Source organism: Aegilops tauschii, chromosome 5, assembly GCF_002575655.3.
Source record: "Aegilops tauschii subsp. strangulata cultivar AL8/78 chromosome 5, Aet v6.0, whole genome shotgun sequence".
Classification (NCBI taxonomy): Eukaryota; Viridiplantae; Streptophyta; class Magnoliopsida; order Poales; family Poaceae; genus Aegilops; species Aegilops tauschii.
In genome coordinates this window covers 173384373-173394383 of record NC_053039.3, presented here as the reverse complement: position 1 = coordinate 173394383, position 10011 = coordinate 173384373, and the positions used below count along the sequence as shown (strand labels likewise).

The following is a 10011-nucleotide window of genomic DNA, read 5'->3' as shown; positions in this document are numbered from 1 at the left end:
CGCACTCTATATAAGACGCCCTCCTCCTCCTAAGCAAGGGTTCAACACTCCCTGTAATCACATACCCCAAGAGAAAACAAGCCTCCAGGCACCAGACATAGGGCTATTACCTCCACCGAGAGGGGCCAAAACTCGTATAGACCGAGTGTCACACCAGCACTGTACCTAGGCCCTACCCCTCTTTCGTACCCCTAGTACTCATTGTAAGGATCGTAACCCCGATAGCATTGGGTCCGGTGCACGATAACACTGGGGGCTGATGACCCATAAGTATAGGGGATCAATCCTAGTCCTTTCAATAAGTAAGAGTGTCAAACCCAACGAGGACTAGAAGAAAATGACAAGTGGTTTTTAGCAAGGTAATTTATGCAAGCACTAAAATTGTCCATAACAGGTAGTTTGATAGCAACATAATTTGTAGCAAGTAACAACAGTAACAATAAGTGCAGAAAGGTAGCCCAATCCTTTTTGTACCAAAGGACAGGCCGGAACGGTCTCAGATAATAAGTAAAACATTCTCGAGGACACACGGGAATTTCATCTAGTCACTTTCATCATGTTTGTTTGATTCGCGTTCGCTACTTTGATAATTGGATATGTGGGTGGACCAGTGCTTGGGTGTTGTTCTTACTTCAACAAGCCTCCCACTTATGATTAACCCCTCTTGCAAGCATCTGCAACTATGAAAGAAGAATTGAGATAAAATCTAACCATAGCACTAAACATGTGGATCCAAATTAGACCCTTACGGAATAGCGCATAAACTAGGGTTTAAGCTTCTATCACTCTAGCAACCTATCATCTAATAACTACTCCACAATGCATTTCCTGAGGCCCAAAGATGGTGAAGTGTCAAGTAGTCGACGTTCACATAACACCACTAGGGGAATCACAACATACATATCATCAAAATATCAAATGAATGTCAATTTCACATGATTACTTGCAACAAGACATCTCCCGTGTCCTCAAACACAAAAGCAACTACTCACAAATAATATTCATGCTCAGGATTAGAGGAGTAATAAATAGCATAATGGATCTGAACATACGATTTCCACCAAATAAACCAACTAGCATCAACTACAAGATGTAATCAACACTACTAGTCACACACAGGTACCAATCTGAGGTTTTGACACAAGATTGAAGACAAGAGATGAACTAGGGTTTTAAGATGACATGGTGCTAGTGAAGATGCTGATGAAGATTGATCCTCCCAAGGTGAGAGGGTTGTTGGTGATGATGATGGCTTTGATTTCCCCCTCCCGGAGGGAAGTATCCCCGACGGAATTGCTCCGTGGGAGACCAAAAGTGCTCCTGCCCAAGTTCCGCCTCAAGGCGGCGGCTCTCCGCCCTGAAAGTCCTCTCCTTTTTTTCTAGGTCAAAAGACCTTATGTACCAGAAGATGGGCGCCGGAGGTGGGCTAGGGAGCCCACTACCCACCAGGGCGCGCCTGGAGGGGGTGGCGCGCCCTGGTGCCTAGTGGCCACCTGGGTGGCCTCCTCCAATATTTTTTGTATATTCCAAAATAATTCTTCATAAAATTCATCTCAAATGTGCACGCCGGAGCATGATCAAGTGAGGGGCCCGATCTTTCGATGAGATGATAACTATCGGTTTGGTGGAGTCGACTTTGATGATCCGACTACAAACGTGCACGACGTTGCGCCTTAGCAATCGCTAAACCAACTCCAAGAGGTTATTGACCACGCCGGAGCACGATCAACCTGACCATGAATGTCTATTCCTGCAAGCAATCGAACAACAAGGAAAAATATGATAAAGCAATCTGAATATTGCGAATATATATGAAGTGTTGATAAAAGTGGGGTTCTAAAAGCGGTCTTGGTCTGGTCGTTGGACACAAACGAAGTACACAAAGTTACAGTAGTGGCTAACTTTTAACTAATTAAAACCCCAGTCTAAAGGATGCCTTAAGGGCTGTATTTATAGGCGAATAGAGAGGGGATTTTTTCTACCATTGGCAAGGTGGGACTAAAACACCTCATGGGTCGTTTCGTCTATAATATGGACTCTAAAAACTGCCTATGAACTAGTATTTAGAAATTATATGGGCCTGGACCACAAATAAGGTGGCGCAACACCAATAATAAGCTATGAATGAAATTTATGAAAGCCCATCTTGTATATTTTGTCCATCTTCTTTTATGTCATCATGGTGACTTCAAAGTACAGAAATCTCCACCAAAAGCACAGTTCATGTTCCCTTCCCACACACCTTCATCACAAAGCTTGATCATGCAACAGTGTTCATTCTTCTTGTCCATGCTCCGCGCTTCAACTGTAAGCAATACAAATGTATCTAAGTTAGGCAGCATCACATTCTCATGAACATTAGAAACATGACCAAGAAATGAAAGTACCTGATAATTCAACTGCCATGCGCAAGCTCTAGTAGTTGACCCATTAGGTATAGCAGCAGGGGCTGTGGGTGTAAATATGGTAGCCATGTCCTCATCATCCTCCCCTTCTTGAAAACAAAGTCATCCTCGACATTGCATAAACTAAAATGTGGCTAAGAAAAGATACAAGGTGTACACATTGTATAAGATTGACAATGCTTACCATTAACCATCCCAACCTTGATTAACCATCACCGAGATTAGAGGTCATATCAAAATGAGTAAACATTGGCACAATTATTTTCAAATGTATTTGATCCAAATCTGATTTATTCCCTGGTTCACATGGTTCTTTCGCATCAATAGTTAATTTAATGGGTTCACTCAAAATTGTTTGATCACATGTCAAGGTCAAATCATCAACATAGTCCTCTAAAATAGATGGTGTGATCAAAGTAGTGGGTAGCTCATCGCATGGTGCATTTAAATTAACAAGGCATTCATCATACTCATGTGGAGGTGGAAGATTGGTACCTTTGTCATTGCGTCTTATGATCAACTCAGATGGTGTAGACACTCTTGGAGGTGATGTGTCACATGGTGGAGGTGATGTAGTCCTCACAACAACGGATGTGGTTGTCATAGTACTCCTAGTAGTTGAAGGAACAACCGTATCAGCTCTTGGAATGTGCACCTTGCACTTATTCTCCTTGTGGACAACACGCCATATTATTTGCTGTTCAACTTTGCAACCAAGACGAAACAAACGGTCCATAGGATAACACTATTCATGAATTATTATCTCCTGAATATCACGGTTTAATCCTCCCTATCCACAAAATCATCTTGTCTTTCTCTAACAATGAATGCAACAAGGTAGTTCATAAATCATCATAATATGTTGTTACAATGTCACTACCTTGTTTTAAATGTTGTAGTTTTTTAATCATGCCACGAGTATAATAAACATCGACAAATCTATCTCTCATGACAAGTTTTAAATCATCCCAAGTAGTAGGTATATAATCAGGATGTAACAGACAATATTCACTCCACCAAACTGAAGCATAACCAGTGAATGAACCAACCGCGAACTTAACTTTTTTATGTTCAGCAAAATTATGGGAAGCAAATATATTATTTATGTCAAACTCTCATTCAATAAAAAAGCAGGTCTAAAACGGCAATTAAATGGTGTTATAGAAACATCAACCTGATCATGTGCATTTGGATGTTTGTGCACCTCTCGTGATGGTTGTGGTATTTGCTTAGGTGGTGGCACGTCTCCCACGATCGACAAAGCCCATGAATTGACTGTCGCTCCTGTCATGATTAGTAGAAACAAGAAACAAAGTTCAAAAATAATGTTCCTATGAACTACTGGGATGTGGTGGTAGAACGCTCACAGTATAGCAAATATCAAACTCTTACAAGTTCTTACCATGCAGCAGGTGGTGACCGGCAACCAGCGGTGTCAAATAACTTCAAAAGTTGGGTAAAGCGATTGCAAGGTGAATGTATGTATGCACGGTGTAGAAATATATGGAGCTAGATTGGCTTTATATATGTGGGTAAAATGCTACAACCACGTTAATTAATACAAGCTAAAAATCATTAAAAATGGACGAGTGCTGGTCCTAAGCTAGACCGTGCTAGAGACGCGAGCCTAAGACACAACTGAAATTCACAGACAGTGGCAACAAGTACAAATTGTATGAAAAATTATAAGCGACCCAGCAACTCGGAAACTAGTACTAGCACTAGTATGTCTCTTCTCTTTCACCACAGGATAATCCCCTTTTTTATTCAGCCAACCATACCAAATTAACTCGCCGAACTAGAACTACTAGTATGTATGATATCTCCAAATATTTGGTACGTGGTTGCTCTCTCTTTGCTTCTCAAATGTACACACATAATTGAAAAAATAACTCACATGAGAGCTGCGAATCAATCTATGGTTGGATGGTTAGAGGGACTGTGGTATCCTCAGCCCACCAGGGTTCAAATCCTGATGCTCGCATTTCTTGCTGGATTTATTTCAAGATTTTCGGCGATGCACATTCAATGGGAGAAGAGATTCCCGTCGACGGCGAGGTGCTACAACGACTTCGTAAATTTCAAGATGATATGCCGGCTCAGTCTTTCGGAGGTGCTCATAGGGGTAGAGTGTGCGTGTGTGCACTCATAAGAATGAGTGTATGCGTGTGTATGTGAGCGCTTGCGTCTATACTGTGTTTAAAAAAACTCAGGTGAGAGCTTTTGAAGGAAGGAACGATTGGCTCCTTTTTTGCCTGATCAGCACTTTCCAAGTGCAAACGTGATTGATCTTTTTGTTTCAACCCTCTCTCTTTTTCCAACGAAAAATCCACACACGTATAACATTTTCCCTTTTTTCCAAGGCGACTGAAAATTTGGCCGGTCCGCCCGCAGGCATCGGATGCAACCTCCAGCCATCGTTGGATCTGAGTCAACGCATCTTTCCTCCTTCATGTATCCTTTCCATATGAGAAATCACAAAGAAAACATGGCTGTTGTTCTCGCCCTCGCCCGCCGCGCGCTCGCCCTCGGCCGCCGCGTGCTCACCGGCCACCCCGAGCTTGCCGTCGCCATGGAGGAAGACCCCTTGCTGGTTGCAAACGCATGGCCATTTTCGTCGCAGCAAATTTCATTATCGGTTGTAGCAAACGCCGATGATGGTTGTAACAAAAAATAGAGCAGACCCTTAGTTGCAGCTCGTCACACCATGAACGTCGGCCGCACCATACCGGTTGCAACATCAATGGTAGGCGACGGCATGCTCGCAGCCAAAAGGCTGGTGGTAGCAATTTATGGAGCGGGTTCCAGCAAAAGCCAAATCCGGTGGAAGCATTTTGGGCGGCTCCTTCCAGCAAAATCAAAAAGACGATGGTAGAAAATTTGGGCGCTCGTTCCAGCAAACTCGGAAAAGGTTGCAGCAAAAAAAAGCATCACCGCCATCGACCAACACCGCCGTGCATGCCTGTAGCAAAAAGATTTACCAGTGGTAGCAAAACAGGCTACAATTGTAGCAAAAAGCTTGCGCTTGAACGGAATGCTACAACCAGTTGAACAAAATGCTACAACCAGTTATTTTAAAAGATGGAACCGGTGATTTTAGGAAAAATGATGCAAGAAACAGATTTTTGAAGAAAAAGCTTGAACGAGATGATTTAAAAAAGATGCAACCGGTTTAGCAGAAGCTACTACCGGCGATCCAAAGAGCTACAACCGGTTGGCAAAAAAAATATGTCAGAATTTCCACCGGCCATGGCTGCTGCGTGAGGGAGGGGCATAGGAGGGTCGCGGAGTTGCAAAACGGGGGCCATGCCCAGCAATGAGCTCGTGTTTTTTGTGGTGGCTGTGGAGGTGCTCGCAGGAGCAGGCTTGGAGCTGTTCCATGGCAGCAAACTTGCGATCGAGCAGGCAAGGCCATGACTGCTGTGGGGAGGGAAAGATAGAGGAAAAGGTGAGATTGAGAGGATCAGCTCGAGGAAGAGATAAGATTTCAGCGGTTCAGCGGTGCGTGGGGTCCACTTAATAAAAGCATGCGCATGTGGGGAGCTGCAGGATTCGGTTTTGATAGAGCGACCCGCGTGAGACCGGCCGAAAGTTTCGGCCGGCCTGCCGGCTCGAAAGGTTTCCCTTTTTCCAAGAACACGTCCAGAATTGGGAAACCTCAAACTGAATTTTGATCTTCTTTTTTCGAAGTGGGGAAACGAATCTGGACACTTCCTCTTTAATTTTTACTCCAACAACTCACGTAATTTCCTTCCACAGGCCAGATTCGGATGAACATTTCCCTTTTTTTTTCCTATATTCTTTTTTTCGTTGCTGCGACCTTCACTTCGTCCGTAGGAAATCTACTCTTTGTTTTTTTGGTAGAACACAACCGAATCAAACAAATCTTTATTATACTTTCCTTCCCATCTAATCACGTGATCTCTTTCCTTTCAAATATTATCTTTCTCCACGTATTAGCCAGATATGAACTCACAAAAGTTCCCAAAGAGAACAAAGATCGGCACCTGCCCTTTCATTTTATTTGGCTGATCCAAAGTTGCCTTGTGAATCCGAATTAAAGAACCATCAAACTTTCCAACAAAAATAGATTTCTTCCGTAGAAACCAAATAAGGAAACCGAATCAAGATCTCCACTTCCTCAAAATAAGTGCCACGTGATCTGATTGATGATTTGCAAAAGGAAATAACCACGTTGGGAATCAAGGTCCCAATCTGCACCTCTTTTTTTGCGATTAAAACCTTCCAATCTGCACTTACCACAAAATTTGATGCCTTCTTATGGAAACCGGTCCCAACAAGTATGCGTGGCCAAATCCTGACTTCCCAAAATATCAGCAATTTTTTTTTGGCCGAACAGACTTCCCGTTTTGCTCTCTCTTCCTTCCTTTCTTTTGTCCTTCTCTCCTTGTTTATCATGAAAAGGACCAAGTCCAAGGTAAAACGGATAAGCAAACTTCCCAAACGTGAAAAATCCTTGATTGACATGCAGGTTTCTTTTAACTCTTTATTCTCGTTCGAAAAGAAAACAACCTACGTGGGATAACAACACAAATCCCAACCGAACTGTTTTTTTATCTCTTTCTTCCTACCTACTCATCAACAACCAGAGCCACGTTCGTGGACAACAAGTCCCAATGTTTCCTCGATTTGCACTGATCTCTCTCTGCTTTGCTTAGCAAAATCTTTCAAACAGAATCAACCAAACTCTTTCCTCTTAATTTTTCTTCTTCTACTACTTGACGCATGCAAAGAGAAATATGACAGCGGGACAAATAATGGATGGCAGCAGCGGCGATAGAGAATAAAAGTATGGAAACAATGATGATGAATGACAATAGCAGACGGATGGTGGTGATGGTGACAGCGGCGGCAAAAGAAAATTAATGGCAACGGAAGATGATGAAGTGGATGGTGTATGTGGATGCAACGTGAACAAGACGTGACCAAAACTTAAAACTTTAAAAGACTAACACTGACACCAGCAACTCGACATAAAATGCAACCAAAAATTCAACAATGCAGAAACGAAGTGGTAATAGCGAAAAGGCTCATACTATCTGGGACACGGATGAACTAATCCATCTTTTTTGTGGTTTTTTCATGGACTCTAGGCATGAGGAACATATGCAATCTAGACTATGAAAAACTGAAAAATCTCACTGAGCAAACTGAAAACTGATATCACTTGATAGAGGTGAGGGGCCCGATCTTTCGATGAGATGATAACTATCGATTTGGTGGAGTCGACTTTGACGATCCGACTACAAACGTGCACGACATTGCGCCTTAGCAATCGCTAAACCAACTCCGAGAGGTTATTGACCACGGCAGAGCACGGTCAACCTGACCACGAAGGTCAATTCCTGGAAGCAATTGAAGTACAAGCAAGAATATGACAAAGCAATCTGAATATTGCGAATATATATGAAGTGTTGATAAAAGTGGGGTTCTAAAAGCGGTCTTAGTCTGGTCGTTGGACACAACACGAAGTACACGAAGTTGCAGCAGTGGCTAACTTCTAACTAATTAAAACCCCAGTCTAAAGGATACCATAAGGGTTGTATTTATGGGGGAAAGGAGAGGGGATTTTGTCTACTCTTGGCAAGGTGGGACTCCAACACCTCTTGAGTCGTTTCCCCTATAATACGGACTCTAAAAATTGCCTATGAAGTAGAATTTCAAAATTACATGGGCCTGGCCCACAAATAAGGTGGCGCAACACCAATAGTAAGCTATGGACGAAATTTATGAAAGGCCGTCTTGTATATTTCATTCATCTTCTTTTATGTCATCACAGTGGCTTCAAAGTACAGAAATCTCCGCAGAAAACATAGTTCATGTTCCCTTCTGATAGAGGCGAGGGTGTCCCGATGTTTCCATGAGATAGCTATCGTTTTCTGTGGGAGTTGACCTTGACAATCCAACTACGAATGTGCGAGAGTTCCGAGGGGTTATTGACCCCGCCGGAACACGATCAACCTGACCACGAGGGTCTATTTCGTGCAAGCAAACGAAGAACAAAGCAAGAAACTAAGATTGCAATCTTCATATTGCGAATATAAGATGAAAACTTTATTGATCAAGGTGGGGTTCTGTGACGTCTTTGTCTGGTCGTTGAACACAAACGAAGTACGTGAAGTTGCAGCTATGGCGAACTTTTAATCTAAACAAAACCCAAAGTCTAAACGATGCCCTAAGGGCTGTAAATATGGAGGAAAAGGGGGGGGGGGGTTCGTGGCCCTTGGAGGAGGGGTCCAAAACCAACCCTAACTCTTGTTTCCCCACACATACGGACTCTAAAAACAACCTATAATCAAGTATTTCGAAATTACATGGGCCTGACCCAAAAATAAGGTGACGCAACACCTAGAATAGCCTCTCGACTAAATTTATTAAGTGGCATATCGTATATTTCGTCCAAGGCTTCATCCATTCATTATGGTGGCTTCAAAGTCGTGGAATCATCACTTGTAACTCCGTTCTTGTTCCCCTTGCGCATGCCATCATCTCCATGCTTGAACTTGCTCCAAGGTTCATCTTTCTTGTCCAAGCTAGGCACTGGTAATTCAATTGGCGTGCGCGAGCTGTATTAATTGGTCTAGTATGTATAGCATGAGGGGTTGTGGGTGTAACAATGGTATTAATGTCATCATCAACCTCCCCTTCTTGAAATGAAGTCGTCCTCGATGGAAGCTCATCTTCCTCACCCAAATAAGGCTTCAAATCTGCAATGTTAAAAGTGGGACTAACCCCAAAATCTGCAGGCAGCTCAAGTTCATATGCATTATCATTTATTTTCTCTAACACCTTAAAAGGACCATCAGCACGTGGCATTAGCTTTGATTTGCGCAAATTAGGAAATCTATCCTTACGCAAATGTAACCAAACAAGATCTCCAGGTGCAAACACAACATGTTTTCTACCCTTATCTCTAGCAAGTTTATATTTAGCATTCATACGCTCAATGTTTTCCTTAGTTAACTCATGCATTTTTAAAATCAATTCATCACATTGTTTAGCATCAAAATTAACCTTCTCCGAAGATGGAAGAGGCAACAAATTAATAGGTGCACGAGGTAGGGAACCATACACAATTTCAAAAGGGCACATCTTAGTGGTAGAATGCAATGAACAATTATAAGCAAATTCAATATGAGGCAAGCATTCTTCCCACATTTTTTTATTATTCTTCAAAACAACCCTAAGCATAGTAGACACTGTTCAATTGACTACTTCAGTTTGTCCATCAGTTTGGGGGTGGCAAGTAGTACTAAAAAGCAGTTTAGTCCCCAACTTAGCCGATAAACATCTCCAAAAGTGGCTAAGAAATTTAGTATCGCAATCTGAAACAATAGTATTTGGCACACCATGCAAGCGAATAATTCCACGAAAGAACAAATCGGCAACATTAACAGCATCATCGCTTTTATGACGTGGTATAAAGCGTGCCATTTTCGAGAATCTATCCACGACAATAAATATGCTATCCCTCCCCTTCTTTGTTCGAGGTAAACCTAAAACCAAGTCCATAGATATATCCTCCCAAGGAACACTAGGTACAGGAAAAGGCATATATAAATCATGAGGATTGAGTCGTAACTTA

General features: G+C 42.4%; 1 long non-coding RNA gene across 2 annotated transcripts; it reads right to left on the bottom strand.

Annotated features, from left to right (window-relative positions):
* Window positions 1-987: 987 nt before the first annotated feature.
* On the bottom strand, window positions 988-5866 carry LOC109773935 (uncharacterized). 2 transcript variants are annotated; one of them, XR_012184403.1, is made up of 6 exons: window positions 3808-5866; window positions 3580-3689; window positions 2901-3016; window positions 2388-2539; window positions 2243-2305; window positions 988-1750 (listed from the first exon to the last, which is right to left on the bottom strand). It is a non-coding gene; the product is annotated as an uncharacterized lncRNA (long non-coding RNA). The 2 variants fall into 2 exon arrangements; XR_012184404.1 differs by having other exon boundaries at window positions 3798-5829.
* Between the last annotated feature and the right edge of the window lie 4145 nt (window positions 5867-10011).